This window comes from Melozone crissalis, unplaced genomic scaffold (assembly GCF_028551555.1).
Source record: "Melozone crissalis strain CALT ecotype California unplaced genomic scaffold, PUWL_Pcris_2 ptg000029l_1, whole genome shotgun sequence".
NCBI lineage: Eukaryota > Metazoa > Chordata > Aves > Passeriformes > Passerellidae > Melozone > Melozone crissalis.
In genome coordinates, this window is record NW_026535807.1 from 12,853,770 (window position 1) to 12,877,325 (window position 23,556).

The following is a 23,556-nucleotide window of genomic DNA, read 5'->3' on the forward strand; positions in this document are numbered from 1 at the left end:
AATGTGTATGAAAGTTTGATACTTAAGAAATTTTGCCACAGATTAAGCATGCAGTTTTACTAGAATAGAATTTGTGATATTCATGGAAAAACATGAGACTAACTCTTCAGCCGAAATGTTTTAGTGAAATTTTAAAACAAGTAGCAGATTTAGTAAGGGAAGTATAATCTCTCTGTGCAATACATGCTCTTTGCCTGAAATATTATCGTAGAATAACATCCATACAATAATTTCCTTGTGTTATTCCAGAGTACAAAGTGCAGCTTGAATTGTTTGCCTCCCAAATGATGTGTAAATTGTATTGTTATGGTGTGTCAGGTATGGTTGATGCATATCCACTTGTTTGGGGCTTGCCTTTGAAGCTGTGGGTAATTTGCAGCTCAAAATCGCCATGGTCTCCACATTGCTGAAGACACCAGGCTTTGGTGGATTGCTTGTAGAAAATGCTGCTCGCTACTTCTTACAGGAACAATTTTATTTACTTCAATGGGCCAGTTCAGAGGAGCAAAATCTACTCACATAAGCAAAGATTAATGTTTTATTAAAGCTTCCACACATTATATTGCCTTTGGCATTTTACCATTCTGCCTCTTACACTCTGCTGATTTTCATAACAAGTAGTGTGGCTGAGGGAAATCAAATCTCTCAGTCAACTGAGTGTATATTAAAACACAGCATTAATAAAATTAAATTGGATGTATATCCGTCTTATTTAGAAAAGTTTCTACGTATTTTTTTTGTTACTGCAGACATCTATCAAAAGCTAATTGTGAACATGAAGAAAGCAAGAGAATGAACATGAGGAATATATTTTGTGTTGGAGAGGAAAATAGAATAGAAACAATTTAATTTTAAAAGTATTTGAACTGCAAGAATGTGGGTTTCTAGAAAAAAATCTTCACCTTACTATTTTGTACTTTGTATATTTGTCATAATTTGTAGTTATACAGTTTAAATTATTTAAACTGTGACTGCATTTTCATTGCAATGTGGAACATGTTTTTGCCATTTTGGAGACTCAAAACCACATTTGATTTGGTTTAAGAAAACCTGTGTATAAAGAATACAATGATTTTGAAAGTTGCTGACAAGAGATTGAGGGAATATTTATTTAGCATCTATTAGAGCAGTGTAAAATAGATTATATGCTTTTGAATTTTAGTTGATTTTTCTTCAAGAGGATTTTTTCCCTACCAAAAAACATAAGTGTCTGATCTACCAAAACATTTAGCTTCTGATCTTGTTTTGTTCCAAGACTAATGGTTATGATTGATTTATGCATTTAAAGCTTTTCTGGAGGCCATGAGGTGGGACTCTGCCTCAGTAAAGACAGTGCAGGCTGGGCCTCTAATTATGTTTAAAACATAGTTAGTTTAAAAAAGAAGTGTAGCCCTTTAAACTTCAGGATGAGAAAATGCTGTAAGGTTGTAGAGAACCTGCAAAGTGTTCAGGGAAATCTCCCTGGCCAGCCCATTTAGTAGCTGCAGTGTTTGAGTCTTGTTAGAAACAAGATCTCTTCCCCTCTCCTCACCCTTACAGAGGAAAAAAGAATAAAGAAAATCATGAGGTGATGATAAGTTTTAAGAATTAAGCCTATATAGCAATCTGTCATGGGTAACTGAAGCCATGTGACCCTCAGAAAATGTTTTGTGGTGCAGGTAGAACACAAGTGCTTGTTTTCCCTTTCCAGTTCCAACCACTGAAGTGCAGCAGACACTGGAAAAACAGTTCAGGCTTTGCCACAAGCTGTGCATGTGTGAGAGAGAGCTCAGCACAAAACCTGTTTGTACAGTATTTTGTTTGTACAGTACTGTAGACTGTGTTCTGTGTCAGATGTGAAGTAGATCGGATGTTTGGACAAATTTATTGTCTGTGACATCCTCAGAGCAGGGTTCCCTTCACACGTGAAACAGAGAGTGACTGGAGCCTGTGCCTGGCAGCAGCTGATACCTAATGCTTTTGGAAATAGGATCATTCAGCTAGACTGCTAAATTTGGTTTTAGAAGCAGCTCATAAAGTCTGTAAATTTAAAATTTGGCCTTGGTAGATGCTGTGTAGGCATTCTTCACAAGGCATCAGTGTCATTCAGTAAAAAACTTCAAAACAGAAATTGTCTGCAGCGTGGATGAGAGAATATTGCTCAGGCAAATATTCACTGTTCACTTCAAACTATTGGATGTGTTTCATATGCTTCAGGGAGGAGGAGAAGGCTGTTATAAAACAAATGTGGTGCCTAGATTTGTCTTTGCTGAGATGTGGTGAGCAATTCTCTTTCAAGATGTGCTTGCTAAAACTAGCAGTACAAAGCAGACCAGAGTTTTGTCATGTTGCTATATAAGGATGTGTTTAAAGGCATTAACTATTAGCTATTGTTCTGCTTTTTGTTTTCATTATTTCAAGTTAGGACTTTTGTAAATAATTTATTTTTCTTTTTGTTTGGCTTGTTTTGGAAAAAAAGCATGCTAGCTTTGAAATGAGCATCAGTAGCATGCAAGGCAAGGGAAAAATAAGGAGCATGACTGTTTGCAGTGTTCATTTTAATTTTCTCATTGAGTGTGTGAATACCAGCTCTATGCTTAAATAGATAAATGGGTGTTGCTACATTGACTGGAGCTGAAGGGCATTTTGGATTTGTGAATTTTTAGGCATGATTGTTGTTTTACTGTAACTTAGATTTTACTAAACAAAAGGAGGAACCTCCCAAGCAATGTTTGTTTTCCAAACCATGGACAGATTTGTGACTAGTCTTTATTCCTGTTAAAATACTTCTATTCTTAATGGAAGACATTTATAGCTTTTATTTTTATTGGGACATTTTATATTAGTTAAAAAGTTACCTTTCTTTTATTCTTAAAGATTTCAATACTGCTGCTAGTATTTTTTGATATTAATTGCTCACTGCCGAAGACAGAGAGTTCTCATTAAAAGTAGGGATTTGTTTAGCTGTATGTATTTGGTTTTTTTTTTACTGATTATATACTGGCAATGTGTCAATCACTTGACATGAGAGTTAAGGCTGGAAGTTGAAGTCCTGGGCCTGTTGGAGTTAATGAAAGCCCTGTTGTTTGTATTATTTTTTTTTAGTTCTGTTCAGTTTTTACTCAGAGCAGTTTCTTCCTTTTGATTGTTCTATTCATAGCACACATATACACAGTATTCATTGCACCTGTGCATATACCTAAATGTATTATCAAAATTATTTGTATGAACTAGATGTTCTTTGACAGGCATTCATCTAATCTTAAACATTGTATTTATGAAGCACCAAATCATCCTCATGTGTTACTGTAGAAATGAATTATATAAATTCAATAGTTTTTTGTCTCTTCCTTGTATTTTAGCTGTGTGAGTCAGGCCATTCTGCCTGAACTTTGGCCTCAGCTTTTTCACTGCAGGTGCAGGAGGTGTACAAAGGAGAGAAAATGTAGCTGATGAACTGAACTTTAAAGCTTTTGATGTAGTCAGTCTGATGACAACTATCACAGGGCCTACCATCATCATCAGTCGTGCTCTTTTATAATCTTTCATAGTAAAAATAAATAACATACCAGAGCAGTTTTAAACACTGTAGAAAGTGAGAAAAGGCTGTATGTGTTTTCACAGCTTTCATCTTTGTTTTGAAATGCTATAGTTGCTGTATAATGGAATGGTTAATTACTGATTTCACACAAGTAATAAAATCATCTAGCTGTTGTTTAAAATCTGAAGCTGTTGACATCTTGAAAATAGTAGCAAAAATCTGCTCTAAAGATATGATTTCAGTGATGAATTGCATTGTGTTGGATTTCACATCTACAAATTATCAGAAGAATGTGTGAAATTACTGTTCTTTTATTTGTCTTGAAAACAGTTTCAAAGGTTGTTGGGTGAATATTAGAGTATGTGAATGTGGGACTGCCTGCAGATCATTCTGGTTGGAAGGCCCTGCTTTGTTTGGAAGCAAAAGTACCTCCTGATCTAATCATAGATCATATGACATAAACTTTTGTATGTAAGATTTTACAATTGAATACTAAAAGATGAAAAAAAAATTTGAATAAACAAGATTTGTATAAATTGTTCTGGGAAGTTTATGAAAAAAATATAAGACAAAATGTTCATCAAAGAATGGAAAATTTATACTAATTAAAATCTTCTAATATCTATTTTTAGTATCCTCTTAGTTACAATACCATAATGCTACCTTAAAAATAAGAAAAAAAGTAAAAAACCTCCCTGTGCTGACCTACTTAACATCAATGAAATACCAGTTGTCATTGCATTTGTCTCTTGGTTTTCTCAAGGAAAAGCCCTGAGAGGTGCTGACTGCTGTCAGAGACAGGCAGTCCCCCCAGCCACAGGGCTGGAGCCACTTGGGAGTCACCTCCACACTCTCTGCTGTGCTCTCTGCTCTTCTGGCACTGGCTCTGCATGGGAGCAGGTTTTCAGGTCACACACCCTCAATAATGGAACAATCTTCAGGGAGTGGGGCTGAGCTGAGGGTGGTGTAGGTGCAGAGAAACAAATGAAAGCATTTGGCTGTTCCAGCAGGCATCCCTGCAGACTGCTGTCCTTTTTCTGACAGAGTAAAGGCATTGGGCAGGGTGGGATTGTCTTGAGTGTGAGCCTCAAATCAGTGGCTAAAGCATGATAATTTATAAATAATTCTACAACAGAGAGTAAAAACACAGAAAGGTATGGAAAATACTGGTTTGTGAGATTTAATTAAGTTCAGTATTTGCATCTTGGGATTGTTTTGACAATATCAAGCTATTTGTATAATTTTGCTCTACTGGTAAATACCAATGTAATGAATTAGAAATAGCTAAGAAATGCCTGTTAATATTTCTGATTTCACTATACTGTCCCACTCTAATTAGTCATCTTATTTGGCATCAATGTTCTTATTTGTTTAAAAAATCTCTTGGGCTAATTGTTCATTTCCAGTGGTGATGGAATGTCCCTGCATGTCAGAAATGGCAGAACTTTGCTGTTTCATTTTGTTCCTGTTTTGATCTTTACTTTACAGACAATTAACCTGTGAAAATATGTATAGATCTGTTTTCCAGAAGAGCTGTGATGATTTCACTGGTTCCCTCCTGGAGCCTTTCAGCACATCTGACTGGCCAGACCATGAGCTCTTCTTCAGCTTGGCTCTGAGTTCTACCAAAGCCAGCCAAGCTAGCTACACAGTTTATGTACTAGTTTTACTTTGAACCAGAACTTGTGTATTAAAATGTGCAAGCTACTCACTTGAACAGTGTTACTGAAGGGTTTGAAGAGGTCATAGTTTCCTAGGGGAGAGGGATGAGGAGCTGGATTCCTTCCACAGCACACCTGAATGGGTGAGGAGCTCTGACCCCAGCCTAAGCTGTGCAGCTGTGCCAGCTGAGGACATTATTGACTATTGCCACCCACCATTGTCCACTTGCTGCTCTTTTCTGCTGGGATTGTAACTCCCCAGATCCATCAGCAGAAGGAATCAATCCCTTATCAATCCCTTATCAACTTCAAGCCAGGTTAGCAACAGCAGTGATGAGTGGCCATTCACCAGGCCAGCCTGGCTGTCCTTGCCTGGTGTGGATAAGGGAGCAGAGGAGCAGTGATAACATCCAGCTGATTCTGGGGCACAGCAGCCAGTGGCACCAACATCTTCAAGTGGAAAAGCTTAGTCTGCAAGAGAATTATATCCATCAGTTAAAAACAAAAGGACCCTTCCTGAAATCACTTTATCTTCAAAGGCTATAGCACCAATTGAGGTAATCAGGTTATTAAAATAATAGAAATTTATCCTGTGCAGTTTTCTTGTTGAACTAACCAGAATCAGAAACTCTTTGTTCATTTTGCAGATAGACATATTTCTACCAGATGCAAGCATGGAGATCAGTAATAAATTATATTTTCCATGGAGCTGTAATTTTGGAGAATAAATCTGTGTCACATTTTAGGAAAACAAGTTCTTCTAATTTTTTTTTAGTTGGGATTTTTTGATAGATCTTGCAACAAGTTTTTTCTGAGCCAATTATATTAATAATATGATTAATTTTGTCACACATGGTTCTAGGACCTTGAAATTAGGTGATAAATCTCAACTAAATCTGGGATCTTAAAAATGGCTACTGTTCCCAGCGTGGCTGAGGCCTCAGTCTGAGTTTGCTGGAGCCATCAAAGCAGCACAATTGCATTCTTTGTGTTGTGTCCTCCATCTGCTGAGCTGCTTGTGAGCTTCTCATGAGGATTCATTTTAGCTCCAAGAATATGGTGGGGGTCAAATGCAAACATTGGGGTAAGTTTTTAATGATTCAGGGATTCTGTTAGCTAGGATGATTTTGATTATGGCAGTTAGAGGTTTCAGGTCTGACTTTGGTTCTACAAGCCAAAATATATACTCAGGAATTTATACCTGAGTAAGTAATAACAGATCCCAACATTCTGATTGAACTGTGTTCAAGCCTTTTGCATTGGAAGGCTCTAAGATTGCCTTTATGGGGTTTTTTTTTTAAGTAATTGAGTATTATATCCTTATTTACATTAATTGCAGGGCAAAAAAATGATAAAGGTTTCTTGCCTTCAATGTTCTACTGCTGAAAGAAGTGTTTTTACCAAGTTTCTAAATTCCTTTGTGTGCTTTTCTCTGTGTTGCAGCGGTGGTTAGATTTAAGGAAAGCATCCTTATTTAACTTACCCACAGTCATACTATGTCTGAGGTTGACAAAATTGTTGAGAAATGTATGTAGATCCTGCAGCACTCATTTGTAACATATTTATGAATGATGGGACATTTTTTAAAAAACTTGTAAAACTGCTTGAAATTTGCTAGCTGCTTTTCTTTGCCAGATTTCTTTACCAAACCACATTCAGCTTTTAATCCATCTATTACACAACTCATCTTCTAAGAGATCTTATTCTCCATTTGTCAATTTGCCTAATTTTTAAAGTTAGTGGCAGAAACTTTAATAAGAAACTGTTGTATTGTTAACTGTTTTGTAATTGAAATGAGCTATTTTACAGTTTCAGTGTTGCAAATCTCTTTACCTTGAGGCTTATAATCTATTTCCATTGAGTAATTAATATGTGGAAGCATATTTAGAACTAGAATGACTCTTCATTTTTAGGAAAATGAATAATCCTCAAAAATATCTGCTAGTAGCAATAGTTCTTTGAATTGAACCTGTCAACCAAAAAAGCCTGCAACTGATTGCGAGTGAGAAAAGAGCTCAGAATAATAATTCCTTCTTCTTTTTAAATTTATCTTTTACTTAGTAAAAGATAATGTTTAATTAGAAGAAGTGAAGACAACTTGTTAAAAATTGCAGTGTCTTAGGATACCTTTTCTTGTGGTTTTGTGGGGAAGAAAGGTCTTAGTGTGAAAACTGCTGAACTTGTATGTGAATCCTTCACAGATAGAGTCTTATTGCTTGAAGGAAATTTGAAAAGTGTGATCCCTCAGAACAAAAATACCTTGTTTTTCCCTCTTAAAAGCAGTGTAGCTCCAAAAATGTACTTTAAACAAGCTGAGTGAGAAAACCTTGCCTCAGTTACAGAAAAAAGGTACAGTACAGAGAAAAACCCATGAGTTCTCTGGCTGTATTTGACTGCTGTTAGCACCAAGACCAAATGAGCACTGTCAGCTGTACTTTCACCAATGTGCTCTGTTTTTCCATGAGGATTGATAGGTTTAAATGTACTGATTCTCTCCTTGAGTCTGTCAAACTTTGATCTGATGCTGAAGTGTTCAAAAGCTTCAAGCATTGCAGGGTTTCAGCGAACTTGATCTTACAGGTTTAACTTCAATATTGTTTCCATTTTGAAGTCTGTCATATGGGTGTACCACAAAGAGTGTTTGGTTTTAGCCCTGATGCCTTGAGTAGTGGTATGCAGCCAGTAACAGAATACTTGGAATAAAGAAAAATCCTGAAATGAATCCCTCCAGCTATGGGCCAGTTGAGAGCAGAGAGACAGGATGTAAAGTAAAACCAGTATGTCTCCTTTGATCAAAGGATAGAATCCCCACCACCACCCAGCAGGTGATTAACACATAAGTACATTTTCCCCTAAATGGGTGGAGGGACAAAGCTGAGTATCTGCTTAGCACCCATAAAGCAAGCTTCAGTTAATAACTGATGTTCGAAATATTTCAAATGCTGTCTTTGTGCATTCAGTTTCATGGTTTTATGTGATCTGATGCATGCAACTAAATTGTCTTAGAATAGAAACTTCTCTAAAGGAAGAATTGCTAAGCACCTTCTGAAACTGCATTTTGATTTTCAGACAAAAAAGCTCTTTGCACATGGAAGTGGTTGCATATTTTTCATTTGTGCATGTTTTCTATATTTAGAAAAATTCATTAATAGTCAACTGCACCATGAATTTGGAGTATGGTGCAACAGCTCTGCAGGGTGTGGTGGTACATGGTTTTATACATAAAAGCTGCTCAGAAACAGACTTGACCAGCTGGAAGATCTGAAAGCCACAGACTGTTTTTACTTCAAAAGTAATGACAGTGGGTGTTTCAATTTTATTTTTTTTTCTGAAACTATATTACTGGGTTTAGAAATCTTTATTTTCTCATGGTTTCATCATATTTTATTTATTAAGTGCTGAATACATGTTTGTTGAAGAGGAAGAATGTAGCACATGAAGCTTCCACTGTCCTGGAGGATTTACAACACAGCAACACGTTGGTGTCAGTAAACTCTGTCATTGTCCCACTGACTTTTTGAGGGCAAGATTTCACACCAGAACTTTTGGAGAGATTGTCAGCTATGCTGTTCTCATTTTTATGATTTTGACACTCTTTGCAGTGTCAAAATCATAAAACACACCTTTGCTGTATTCTACTCCAGGTATGATATAAAAATCTCATTTATGAGTTTTTCTAATAAGTAGCCTCACTTGAATTGCCTGATGGAACATTGTCTTAAGAAAAAATGTACTGAGAATTAATTGTAGTATAGATATTTTTATGTGAAAGGAAATCAAAACATCTGTCTCACCAAGCAGGATCTACCACATATCATCATTCAGAGACCACTCAGCTAATTATAAAGCCCAGTATTTTTTTTCTCATAATTTTATCATGTGAGATCAAATGTAGGTACACATATGACACAGATAGTTTTTACCAGGATCCTGCAAACACTAATTAAAGTATTTATCCCATTGCCCAAAAACTCTTACATTCTTTTAATGCCATGATGAATATATTTGAAATGTACAGAGATCCATTGCCAGATTTTAAAACAACATGGAATATATAAATCCAAAATCAAAAAAAGATGCAAATATTTTAAAAAATCAAGTGTGAATGTGGTATTCTAGAAAAGAATCCCAAATCTATGAAAGCTGCACTGATTATTGGCTTTGTTGCAAGACTGCACTGTGGTTGGTCCAAATTGTTTGCATTGCTATTGGTATTATAATGCAATTTTAGATGCCTTTAACAAGAAAAATATTGTTTATCAGCCAATCACTTTTCCTTAGATCAAAAGCAGTAGTTGGGATTTAAAACCTCCAAATCTGCAGGAGAGGTGTTTGACAGAATAATGCAATTTAGTAAGATGGAAGAACATTGGTTTAAAATGTTATTTACATGTTGTTTTTCTATATTCTTCCCAGAAGTGGTGGGTAGAGTGTGCAGAGTTTGCAATCACAGGTTACTCTCTTGTCAAGTGTTACAACACTGATGGTCAGGTAGTTCCAGCAGTGTGGTTTTTAAATGGTGACAGACAGGTGCTGAGCCTCAGAACAACTAATTCTGTGTCTTTGGGGGTGCTTTTTTTTGATAGTAGAAAAACTGCTTTCTTCTGCAGTGCCCAGTTTTATGTTGCTTCATGATTTTAGCTCAAGACTCCATACTTTGTGAGACACTGCTCAAAGCCATGTCACGATACAGTTGTGACAAAGCATCACCCATCTCCTGAGGCAGCCTGGCTGCCAGTCACAGGTCGGCTCTGTCCCGAATATCCCGAATATCCTGGGGCTGAATTCTTGTTTGCATTTCCTTTACAGAGAGCCCGAGGTTGTTATTACACCTGCTGGTGTTCAGTGTCACTGACCTCTCACCTAAAGCACCATCAGGTGCTCTCTGGCATCCAGCCCGCTTCAATTAGCTTCATTTGTCATGTACTCCTATCTGCCAGCAAGCAAACTGCAAAAAGAGGTCAAAGTAGGGATTTTTCAAATGTAAATGTTTCCTGCAAGCTGCTGTTGAAACTTAGACATGTCATTCAAGATGCATGTCACTGCTTGCCCACTCGCTCAGGGAACTAATTGTCTTTTACAAGAGCTTGCTTTTCTCAGTGTCTTTGCAAGTGTTGTCTGGGGTTGTTGCATGCATATTCCCATTGCCAAGTATTGTTGCAGGCGATAAATAAATCACAATATTTAGAACATGTTTCACCCAGATGCTGCTTTGAAATACTGAATGAAAATGAGGAGGGGGAAAAAGTTTTAAACCACAAACAGGAAGGATCCGAGTATCTTGTTACAACTGGCTTTTTTTATATGGGATGTGTTCAAATTTATTTTACAATATGATATTGAATCTGCATTTTAATTGTAAAAAAATTTGTCCCCCTTTCTGGTTTGGGTTTTTTTGCTTGTTTTGGGTGTTTGACTTTTTGGCTTATTTTGCTAATTTAGCTCCTAGGGCAACCATATGAGTAACATACTAAGATGTAGTTTCTGGTAGTAGATGATCTTTTAAAACTTTGTGGTAATTAATGTCCTCAAGAATTGTGTGGATTCTGCAAAATTATTAAATATTTCAATGCCTATGACAAGAGTACAGCTTGTATAAGGTAGTGGTCCTTCAATGAAAATTACTGCAGGAAGACACTGCTATTCCCAGGAACTGAAAGGAAGCTTGATGAGGTGACAGAAAATATTCTTCCTGCCTTATAGAATAATAATTTCTTTTTGGTTTTGCCATTCTTATAAAGGAACTGAAACTTCATCAAAAAACTATACAGTTGTACTTGGATCAGATTTAGCAATTTTGGCTAAATAATATCCTGGCTTGCTTCTGCTGCTTTTTCATTCCCACTGCCAGTAGTGAGGAGGAAAGATTTGTCATGGTGAGATGGGAGTGAGAAGGAAGAGATGGGTTGTGAAGTTGGGAATGGGCTTTGTGGGAGTGCAGATTGAGGAAAAGAGCCCTCTCCGAAGCTGTGGCTGTCCTGTGTGATGGATGACAGAGCTGCAGCCCCAGGTGTGTTTTCAGCAGGGGAGGCAGGAAGGAGCTGGAGGACTGACTGGGTTGGCTTCAGCATGAGGGCAGGGTGTAGTTTGTTTTGGCAGGACTGAACTTCTGAGATGGAGTGAAAAGGTGAATGACAAAACAGGTTATTTGGGTTATGTCCAATGAGAGGGGTAGGTAAACTGTGGGCTAGGAGCATTAGGGGTAGAGTTAGGATACGTGGAGAACAACAAAGGACTGAGAGAAAAATAGTCATAATTTCTTTCAACTCTTCAAGTTGTTCTTTGGTGGATGTTCTCCATCATTCTTTTGAATTCCTTTTGTTTCCATTTTCTGCTATTTTCCTTTTCTTATGTTTTTTCCCTCTTGTCTTTAGCTAATCTCACTTGACAGTACAATTTATTTACTGTGGCATTGCTATAGTTCATAATCTGCATTCCTACCCCAGATCCAACTTCTTTTCTCCCAATTAAAATCATGGCTACTGCAGCCTTAGGTATCCAGTTATTAACTGAAGGAAATATATGTAAAATAGATCATCTAGTTTTTGCTTCTGCTTCCTTATTTCATATTTAAACTTTTCAAATTGTTTGTTTTAATTAATTTGGTTAGATTCCCCAAATAGTCAAATTACTGCAATTTGTAATTTCCATTTGCAGGTATGTAGAATGAACAGCACACAGCTGAAACCTCAAGGCAGGAAAGGAGAGGGAGGTGAGGTCTGGAACACAAAGGAGGAGGAGGTTTTCCTTCTGCCTTTGATTTTGGCTGTGTTGTGCTAGGGCAGCTTTTGTTTTGGTGATTACTTCAGGCTATGAATATGAAAGCCCCTTTAGAAAACTGACTTTCAGAATAGAAAACAGTTGTTTTATTCATTGCTTAAGGTAATAACTAACACATACAAACTGTCTGCTACTCTAGGTGAGTCACTACACAGAAGCTTTAATACAAAATAAACTGCCTGGGATTTAGTATGGATGGAGATGTAGCATGCACAGCATCTTGCCAGCCCAAAGGCAAATCTCCTGAAAGGCTCTTCCAGCTGAGCTAGACAATTTATATTGATTACATTACTACAATAAAGCATTTGGGCAGTAAGAGATAGTCATAATTGGCACAGTGAGTTAAATTACCTTCAATTATATATAGAACAGCGCATATTAAAAAAAATAGCTGAAGAACAGGTCAAGTTTTAAGTCAAAAAACCCACAACAAACTATTAAACCAATAATATTGTAACTGATATTATTTGTTTCAGATGCTTTTATTTGCTCTTGTAAGCTACCAATAACATATGAGCAGTGAGTTTTCTTCTTTCATTGTGGCTTTTCGTCAATTCTTGCAAAAGCTCTACTCCCTTTAGGAAAGTTTAAAAAATTGTTCTTGTGTTCTCCACGTCTAACTGAAACTATACTGTAAAAAACATCTTAACTGATTTTTCTTGTCAGATGTCTAAATTCAGTAAGATAGCCAGGCTGCCTTTAGGTTTTTTTTTTTTAAAGAATTGTCCAGTAATGGGTGGAGAATTCTGACATATAAAATGGATTTAGAAACACACATGTACATTACAGTTAGATATAGAACATAAAATATAACATATAATAAGATTAGAGTTTCACTTTTATTACTTAATGAGTTTTTGAATTAAAGCCCTCAACTTTTAAGGTTAATAATATCCTGTCTCCTGTTTTCCACTTGTTAGAATAACGTTTGAAAGATCTTCACAGAATTTAACATACTCTAAATAATTTTCAGGAGCTAAGAGTAATCAGGAATGGTGTAGGAAGTTGTATAGAAGGTGAAGTAAATTACTTTTTCCCTCAGTGTGGATGGAGCATCATTGACACTCTGCTTTTCATTTCTAAGAGCCAGGGCTTTGTCTGCTGGACTCTTCACTCTCCAAAGACATTAAAGGGCTGCTGCTTGGCAGCTTTTCCAGTCCACTCCAAATGTAGTTTAGCCATAGGAATCCATCTCACTGTTCGCCCTCCAAACAAATCATCCTAATTTCTGTTTGTCTGTTTTCCTGTAGAACATGAAGAAGAGATTTCAGAAAGAATCTGTGAATACAGAGTGCACAGTATAAATTTACTCCAATGAAATCAGAAATGACTCAAAACTTTGAGTGTGCGGCCGAGAAAGAATTTTGGATCCTTATTGCCAATTTCCAAGGCAACTGCTGCAATGAGTCTTGAACACTTGTTCTCACTTTAGCAATTTCTGGAAGAGATGTTATATTGTATAGGACAGTTTGTATGATATCCAAGCAGGACAAAAATTTGGAAACAATGGAAGAATTTGGCACTTCCTAATCTGTAGGGTGTGCACATAGTTTAAATAACTTTACGATGTGAAATCTCTGTGCTTGGAGTCAATAATCAAAAGCTTTACAGGTTTAGCAGAAGGAATTCCATTTTAAAACAAAATTGACATGTCATAAAAAATTCTCAATGTGAAACTGGAGCGCAGTATGATGTAGTGCACCAAGGCTTCCATGTCCAAATCCTTATTTTCCCCTTGTCTGAACAAAGGCTAGTACACACATGCAGATTGAAATAATGAGTCAAATGTATGTTAAGCTTCAATACGTTTGGTGCACATAATTTTATATCTGTATTTGAAAATATTGCTTTCCTTAGATTACTATAGCATGTACATTTACATTTATTATAATGTTGTTTTTACAAACTGTCATTGACAGGAGGTGAAGGGATCTCATGCTTAAGTGAGAACTGCTTTTAATAGCTGCTTTTTTGCCATTTGACATCTACTAAATTTCCCTTTTCTTCTGATTTTCTCAGAATTGTGCACTATTTGCATTACTGTGGTGAAAGAGCTGTATCATGGTACAGAACATGACCAAAATGCCCATGCACCATCAAAGAATTCCCAATGTTAAAAACTGTGAGTGGGTTTGATTCACCAGATTTAAGCTGTCTTTATGTCCGGGCAGAAATCAGCTCTACCAGATTCTAGATCAGGTCTGGAGTGTTTTCCCAAGGGTTTGCCACTTAGTAAAAAGGCAGCTTGTTGTGCAGAAGTCTTAAAAGTATAAACTCAGCTATTTTGGTTTTGTGGTTAGGACAGTGCTGTTTTTTGAGTTTCCAGGTAGGAATCTGGTAGGTTATCTAGCAGTCAATAAATTACAATATGGCTATTGAGCTAAAAAAACCCCAAGATACCTGCAGTGTCATCACTGGAAATTAATCAACTGGTCAATCTGCCTATTTAAAACAATATTTCAAAAATTACAAAGTGCCCTCTGGCATGACTTCCTGGTTCTATAAGGATATATTTGCATTTGATTCCTATTTACAACAACTTCAAAGAAAACATTAATTGCCTGGATGTATATGCTATGTTTTGTTTGTTTATCTTATGTTTGCAAGCACACTCTAAGCCATTACATTACTATAAGTTGTAAATATATTGGACTAATTAGATTAGCAATTTCCTATTTATTTTACTTTCTGAAAGCTTGAAAATTTGACATGCATTGAAAAATAAATATATCAACATTTGAGGTTGAAAGAATGCATGTCATGGCTCTTTCTTTAGTGATTAAGATACATTTTTAATGGACTGTTTTATTATCCTGATATGTTCAAGGAAGTCCAGATCTAAATTCCTTTGGCCAGTTGGCTTGACTCTTCTCTCAGGGACTGAGCAGTGATGCCAAATTTTTTTTTATCCATCCTTATTTACACAGAGTGACTGGAAGCTTTCAGAGTCAATCATTCCAATCACTCATACCTGAGCTGAGCCCACATGAATGCAAATCCATCTGGCATTTACCCATCCCATTAAATTTGCATTTTGAGCTGTATGGGCTGCATGTTTCTCGCAGGCGCAGTCAAACGGTGTTTATTATTTTGTGAGCCCAGCTTGACCAGTAGCATCCTCTGTGAGGCAGGGAAAGAAGGAAGGGCTTGTAAAGGCCACACTGAGGAGCAGAGCCCCAGCTCAGGTCCCCCAGGGCTCAGGCAGGGCATGTGTGTGCTGGGGAGGTGCTGCTCAATGTCCCTTTAGCTGCTGGGTGGCTGGTGGGGCAGAGCGCGCCAGCTTTCTCTCCCAAAGGATTCAGTTGTTCATATTGGCAGGAAGTTTTACTTACCAAAGTGGTTAGCAACTGGCAAGGTGAGCACATGCAGCTCTGAGGTGTTCCTCACACACATTTCTTCATGGGAATTTCTTGTGTTAACAAAGCTACAGTATGCAGCGTGCTTAATATGCTGTTTTATTTATCAAGGCAAAGAAACAACTGTATGAGGAAGGTCAATATACAGTAAAAGTTATTTTAGGTTGAAGGTCGATATGTTGGTGCTTGTGGTTTGTTGTTTAAATCTTTAGAGATTTTATGTATTAGCAGTTATTTCCTGGAAGTTATAGGAATGATGTGAAATCCTAGAAGGATTTTCACTTTTCATTTTCTGTCTTCCTTTGAGAGTAGAATGTTACTGAGCCTCCTAAAAGTAATTAATTACTTAGTTGCAAATTTTATAAATTTTTGAGGACTTTAATATCTTGCATGTATTAAGCAAGATGTGTGACTATGTTTTAAAGAGTACACAGTTCTCATTCATATAAAAACTGAATAAAATTAGATCAATTGAAGTGTTATGTGTACGAAACTTTCACTTTCTTCTCGTCTGCACCAAATAAAACCCCACAGATGATCCTTGTTAAAGGTAGTAAGTCCAAGGAATTCCCTCCTTCCTCCATCCAGGACATGATGTCTCAATGCACTGTCCTACCTATCACTGTCCTAATAAAGTGATTTCTTTTCACTACTGCTTTTGTTGTAGAATGCTATTTTTACTGAAACTACTAGGGTTTAAATCTTTTCTTAAGGAGACGTTTCTCCAAATTATTCACTAAACAGTAGAATTAATTTCTTCACCTATTAAAAAGTCCCAAAACTCATCAAACTGTTATCAGTCAAAACGAACAAACAAACAAAAAAAAAACCCAAACAGCAGTTTAATAGTTTATTTAAGAAATAACTTTTTGCTAATATGATTGTCAGTGTTAAGACACACCATTCTTTGTCCTAAAGGTTTTTGCTGGGGCACTGATGGATTTAGTAGTTTGTGATCATTCTGACAGGCTGGCTGCTCACAGGCCATCCCTGTGGGTATCTGGAGATCAAGGTGCAGCAGCTGGAGAGCAAGGTCTTGGATCTGAGTCCTTCTGGAAAAGGGAGCACAGGGCTTTGAAAGAATGTTCCAGCTACCTCCATCCTTTCCCCTCAGTCACAAGCTTTGCTGTGTGTGAAGTTTAAGGGCAGATGAGTTATTTCCACAAAGGCTCCTGTGTTAGCAGGTTTTAGGGCTGGCTCCATGTTCTGTTATCACTGTTTTCTCAGGAGGATGACAGCAGCTGTTCTTTGATTGAAACATGAAGAAAGATGTGTTGAAGTCAGATAAGCATCACTGCTAAAGCAGCTTTACCTCCCAATTTGCTGGCCTTTGTAACATGGCTGCTAATAAGGGACGCTGAAACTGAGCTTTGTACTTGGTTTAAATTAAAATCTTGTAAGTCATGTAAACCTCAAGAAACTTTTCTTCACTTAGCTCTTCTTGAGAAAAAATATCCCCATGTCATTGTGAAATAAAAGGCATGGAATAAGGGGACCTCATCTGACCCTTGGTGGTAGTACTATAGGATTTTTTCTTGTCTTCCTTACGATTATGATTTGCCTTTTGGATGATTTATTGGTCTTTATTTTTATATTGGAAATGATTTGTGGTTGGCCAGCAGTAGCTTCTTTTAACTTCTTTTCCAAAGCTGCACTTGTAGGAGCACATTCAGCAGCAGATTAATTCTCAAATACCTTGGTTCAGTTTTCACAGTTGCTGCCAAGGAGCCCTTCTTTCACAGACCATTTTGTACTTTGTGATACATGCAATTAACAATTACTTACAGCAAGTTTGCCTCTGTATTCTGCACAATGGGAAGTAAGCCTTACTGATGGAAAATACTAATGAAGATAAGGAACATGAAAATTTACAGGAAACTCTCTGTCTCTCAATTTTAAATGCTTTGGAGTAGAGTGGCCAATAAGCTCTTGGTGATACATCCCCAAAGTGCTCTGGCAGATACTGAGGATTTTTAGGACATAAGTAGGACTGAAGAATTGGTCACAACTGGTTTATTCAGATCTCATTTGATTTTTGGTTGTGAACAATGGTGTACAGCATTCTTTTAAATATGGAGTACTGCTTCTAGTGCCTACTTAAATCCACTGGATGTCATTTAAATTGCATTAAGAATAAATGAGTCTGGTAAGGTGTATTTCCACACAATACATTAGTTGAAAAACTAATCTCCCAGCTTTTTAATGACTTCAAGAAATATGTATCATAGCCAAATTTTCTCGCGATGGCTTTGAACCAGTACATTTTTCAGTTCATCTCTAGATGAGGTTTTACTGCATTAGAAATTGTTTCAGCTTTAATTCAACACATGTCAAAACATTTTCAAAATAATAAAACTTTATATTCAATTGCAGTCATTAAAAAAAAACCAACAAAATTGTTTTCAGAAGGGTTTAGTTTCTCTCTGTGATGATCTGTTTCTAATCTTTGTATTGCAATTAAAATAAGAAATATATAATTTTTTGGTATTTTAAATTTGCAGTACAGTCAGGAATGTGTGTAGCTGCACAGAGTAAGCAAGAAATCTGAAGCAAGCATTCTACTCTAGGCTCTTCCTTCTGCTCCTTTCTGGGGCTCCCAGAGCCTGTTATCATTAAACAACTTTATATTATACAGAGGCTTTAAGGGGAGTGAAAAGATGGAGTGAACTGGAGCCCCCATAGTGGGAAAATCCTGAGCTGTTTGGTGAAATACTGTGAGGTCATTATAGGAAAGCCAAGAATTTACAGTGAATTTGGATGAAAAAACAAAATTATGCTTTATTATAAATCCTTTTCAATTTTAATGAGACTGTAGTTCATTTTTGAGAAGCTCCAGTGTCACTTCCAACCAATTAGCCCCATGAAAAGCAATTAGAACAATGAGGTTTTTAGACTCTTTTTTCCCCTCCTATATTGTTTTTAAGGAGATTGACTCTAAAGTATTCAGGCATAGCTACCCTCACTGTATCCATTATCACTCTTTCTTTTCTCTTTTGTATTAGTGAATGTAAACCAAGACATTTTTAGCCTCCCTGGTTTTCATTCAGTTTTTCAAACAAAGTGGTAGTGACTAAACAGCTCTATCAGCCTCTCAAGGAGGCCAATTTAAGCATTGGCAACTTGCCATAAACATAAAAATACTATTTATTTATTTATTAACCAGGTGGGGGGCTAAGATGGAGCAAGCGCCCCTTTTAGTTTTCCTTAACAAAAATTAAATTTGAATGAGTTTGAATCTTCTTCAATAATAAATAATTCGCTTTCAAATTTCAATATTAAATAATACCAATAATTACAAATGTTGAAAGGAGATTGCTAGGCGAAGTCCATTGTATGGTGGAAAGAAGGTGTCAAGTTTTTTAATTACTATTTTTCTATCCAAGTAAGCAAAATTCCCATTACATTTTTTGCGTATTTTAGTGTAAAAAGCAATTCATATTATTATTGGTAGCACTCATACCTTATTTTAAGCAATATCTGTTTGGTTTTCTATTTCCAAAGCTGAGTCAGTGTTAGAATTTAAGGTTGAAATGTCATTTTGAAATTTTGTGTATGTAACTTTGCCACCCATTTTAGGCCCATGCCCTGCTTTGCTCCTAGGTGTGACCCTGGTCTTGAAAGGCTCCATTTTCAAGTCCTTTTGCATTTATGGCTGGGCAGCATTTTCTGGGAGGACTTCACTTCACGGGGATAAAGTAATCCATCTCAATTTCTGAAAACAATTTGCAAAAATTCCCACCTGATTTCTGAATCCAGCCCATCAACTGCATCCTTGGATTGACACCTGGTAATCATTTTGTCATACTGTGAATTAAAAAACTGACACCTCAGTTGGTCTCTGGTTTTTATTTTCCAAACTGTAAATAATAGTGGTGCTTTTTAAAAAGAATTATATTCAGTAGCTCTGATATCATATTCATTTGCTTTCCCTCTATTTGCTTTTTCCCTGGTCAAAAGTATTTGCATCTTAAACTGAAAATAAAAGTCCAGGGAATCAAAAAGGCATATGTTCATTCTAGGGGGATCATCTATGATGTTCATTTTTTAGCATAATTTTTAAGCAGTATGGTGCTTCCTTTGAAACACAAATCAGGGATTTTTGATGATTTAACAAAGTGCACAGTATGGAGGAGTGACTGATAAAAAACTTAGAAGCAGATGTGTGTCAGAATACAAGAAACCTTATGTATCATGGATAAGTTATAACAGGGATCCTTAGAGGAAAGCGATACACTGTTGATTTTAGGGTTTAGAAAAAGAGTCCTGCTGGGTTTTATTTAGGAGTTCATACAGCTGCACAGCCTGCAGACTGTGGACTGGTCCCCATTCTGTTGGAATTGGTGAGACATCTTTAAGTATTACCTGGACCCCGCTTTCCCAGGTAGGCTCTGCCATGGGGATCTGCACTCTTCCCATGGACTCAATCTTAATGAAATTGATCTGATATTTCAGTGTGTTTCTTGGAGCAAGGAAAGATGCTTACTGTGTGCTTTATTGTGCTACCTAAAATAATGACCAGAAAAAAATTCCCCCTAGGTGGAGTGAATGGCAACAATTTGTTCTTCTAGCAAGTTACTGATTTCTGTCTTCTTATTGGAATGGGAATTTATGTAATTCTCAAGGTTAATGCTCACAAACTGTGATTCCATAACAAAAGCAGAATTCAATGAAGGATTTAAAAGATTTCATGCTTTATGGAGACAAAACTTTGTGACAGATTGTTCTGAGATGTTTGTCAGCTTGCAAAGCTGTGCTGCTTCTCGTGGCCTAACATTCAGGTGTAGGTTAATACCTTAATAAAGCAAGATATTACCTTATGTTACATGGGTGTGCCTTTGCCTCAGAGTGGAAGCTGGGGCTGGTATTTTGTGCTGGAAGAAGGCAAAGATAGTTTTGGGAGGGAGATTGTTTCTGGGGGATTGGAGCTTCATGATTGTATACCTGCAGCAGCCCATGCCCTGATAGGGAATTTCCAAACTGCATTCTAGGGGACACTGCTTCTGTACTGTGCTGGCTACAAGAGTCATAGATTAAAAGAAAAGTTTGATGCTTCCTTGTGAGTCAAAAAATGCTGCCTGTATGGGTTGAGTGATGGTAAAACAGCCAACAACAACCAGGGTTGCTGTACAGTGCTGCAAAGGATCCATGAGATGGGAGAAATATACTGTGGTTACTTGCAGTGACGTGTATTTAGCCTTCTAGAGCAGAGAAGGTCAGAGTCCGGCTAGCTGAGGTTAAGGCCGACACCTCGCTGCATGGTCTGCCAACACCCCTCGGCGTCGTAAGGCCTCGGGCTGTGCTGGTTGCGGACTGGATCGCTGCTAAACGACGAGAAGGAAGGAGCTGGACACTTGCCGCGGGGGGGCTAAACTTGGTTTATTGAGAAGCCCACGATGTCCCAGCGAATGACCAAGAGCAAAGGGTGCTTAGGGGTTATAAAGGGAAGGAGTGGAGGGGTTTACAGAAGACCAATGGGGGGAGAAGAGGGGATGAACTTCACACAAATGACATAGTGGAGAGCCCAATAGGTACCAGGTATGGGAGGGGTCCCGGGACCACAGCCAATCGCAACCCCCAAAGAGGAGAAGCTTCTGGAATACTAGGTGGAGTGGGGGGGTGATTGACTTGGCCCAGGGAGGAGAAAAAGCATACATATAAGGGAAAAGGGGGAGGAGGAATTATATAACCTAACAGATTGACAATATAACTGGCAGGGCTGTGGCGGGAAAACTGAGGAGGGCAGAACCATTTTACACAAAATGAGGGGGGAGCAGATACATAAAATGGGGGAGGAATTAAACGAACTTAATGAACACACTACAACATCTCCCCATTTTTTACCAAATAAAAATAAAAGGAACGGAAAGGTCCATGTAAAACTTAAACTGCAGGGACCCGCGGCTGGTCCCACCAAGTCTCGCCCTCCTCAAGCTGGAGTCCGTCCGCCCATAGGTGGTCGAGGGGCGGCGCGGTCCATGGAGAGTTCATGCCAGCTCCTTTTTATGCCAGTATGTTGCTTTACTCATTGTGAAATCATGATGATAACCCTGCTTCTGACAAAATAATATGTCAGGTTGTTTGCTGTCATATTGGGCATGTCACCATTTTCAGCTTGTCTTCAGATCACCTTGTTTTTCAGGAAGGTATTGCTCCTCAGGGTCAAATCTAACTGAGGCAGACATTTTCTTGATATTCTGCTTCACTTAGAAGTTTCCATTGTATCTTTGCTGGAGTCAGTATATTTTAATATTTTTTTCCTAAACTGTTCAATCACATTGGTAGTTTTATTTAACTTTTGTTGGTTTTACCCAAAATGAGGTGCAGCTTGTGTCTTGGTTCATTTTACATGGTTGGAAGGGTGGGTGGATACCTGTCTGGATGACAGATGTTACAAAGATAAACTACTGTCATGGGCCCTAATATTGTTTCTGAAGATGATTAATTAAGTGATTAGCAGAGCTGTCAGAATTGGCTTATATTTAGTTCCTCTAGAAAGCCTTTTTTAGCCACTGATTTGTCTTTCTTTAATTCTTAACTGGTAACCTCTCCTGTTCCTGTGGGGAGACAATGTAGAGATCTCTGCTTCCCAGGAGGTAGTTTTTGAGGCATAAATTCCTTACCTTTAAAGAAGAGTAATGAGAAAAATGTCAGTGCAAAGGATTTCCTAAAGTAAAATTTGGAAAAAATTATTACAGAAGAAATTATGAAATAAAAATTTTGGATACATTGGCCTGTAGAAGTATTTTCTTGGAAATACTTGCTTTTTAGTCATTAAAGATATGGTTGGCTATTTGGTTGGTTTGTGCTGTTTCATGTGGAACTTTAACTGGCCTGCCTTGAAATAATTGCTGATCTGAAGTTTGTCTTGGAAATATAATGTTTTCTGTATTAATGTCAATAATTAGTTGGACATATGATCAGTATTAGTTCACAAGGTGACTGTTGTATTTTCAGCTATGTGTTAGTTTAAAAGAAAAAGTAGTCACAATTTAAAGACAATGGAGCTTTTGATGTCTTGTTTAGTGGTTGAACCTTATATACTTGTTCTGGAAGAAGGATATGAATGGAAGTAGATTTTTAGAGACAAAACTAAACAGGAATTTGTAAGCAAAATTGGATTTTTTTATTTACTTCTTGCAATGCATTTTGTTTCTGAGTTTCTGTACAGGCATGAAAATGTGAAAGGTTTAACTGAGAGTCATAGAGAAGCTTTGGAAAATGAATGAATTCCTCTTCCTTCTAATGACAGATTATGAAGGTGGTTTAATCTTACACTGTGAGTGAGTGTTCTCCTGGCAGGTTCTCATGTGGACAGATTAGGCATCCATCTGAGACACTGTTATCATATTGATTCCTTCCCTTGGAAGAATGCAGGCTTTTACTCGTGGCAGAGATGATTCCAAGGGGCTTGCTGAGATTACATCTTGCATGGGAGTTTCAGCTGGGATTGTGTTACATGGGAGTGACAGTTCTGAGCAGGAATGGCTCAGGTGGTGCTGCAGGAAAGGAGGAGCCCTGCTCAAAGCTGACACTCAGGTAGAAAGCAGCTCCAGGGAATTCCTCAGATAATGTTCTTGAACAGTGCACGTGTACACAGAGAGTAATATCAAAAAATTGCAGCTGATTTATGTTCTCAGAGAATAGGTAGCTGTGTATAAACCACTCTCATGTCTGGGTGCTTCAAAACCAATTGGCAGCTCAGATCACTTTTAACAGCATGGTCATTGATGGACAAAGGGGAATAAATGTTTCCTGAGCCAAAATTGATTCATGGTCTGGAGTGCTGTGGCACTCACTCCTATTCAGGCAGATTTCATGGATAAATCAAAATCTTATGTAAAACTCAGAAATGAATATTTTATATAAATTTCCCACTATATGTTAGCATAAAATGATTTTTACTTAAGATGACATTCCTGCTTGAAGCAGTGCTGCTTCAGAGTTAGATTAGGCTTGTTTGGACTGAGATGTTTTACCAAGAACTCAGAGTATATGGTCAATGAAATTTATAGACACATATAGACAGGTAGTACAGAAGTGAGCTTACTTTATGCATTTTTCTATCTGCCTTTCATTCCAGCAAAGGTGAAGCAAAGTTTCAGAGGTTATAATAAAGTACCAGATGTAGCTGAAAGGTCTTTCTGGCATCACAAGTTACATTTAAATGAGTCTTCTCAGCAGGAGAACTTGGGGCTTGTATCAAAGAGACTTTAGTTCATCAGCAGTCAGTCAGGAACAG

General features: G+C 37.4%; 1 protein-coding gene across 12 annotated transcripts in view; it reads left to right on the forward strand.

Annotated features, from left to right (window-relative positions):
- The window catches only part of ERC2 (ELKS/RAB6-interacting/CAST family member 2), a 404,850-nt gene that overhangs the window by 298,299 nt on the left and 82,995 nt on the right, over positions 1 to 23,556 (forward strand). The window lies entirely within an intron of this gene.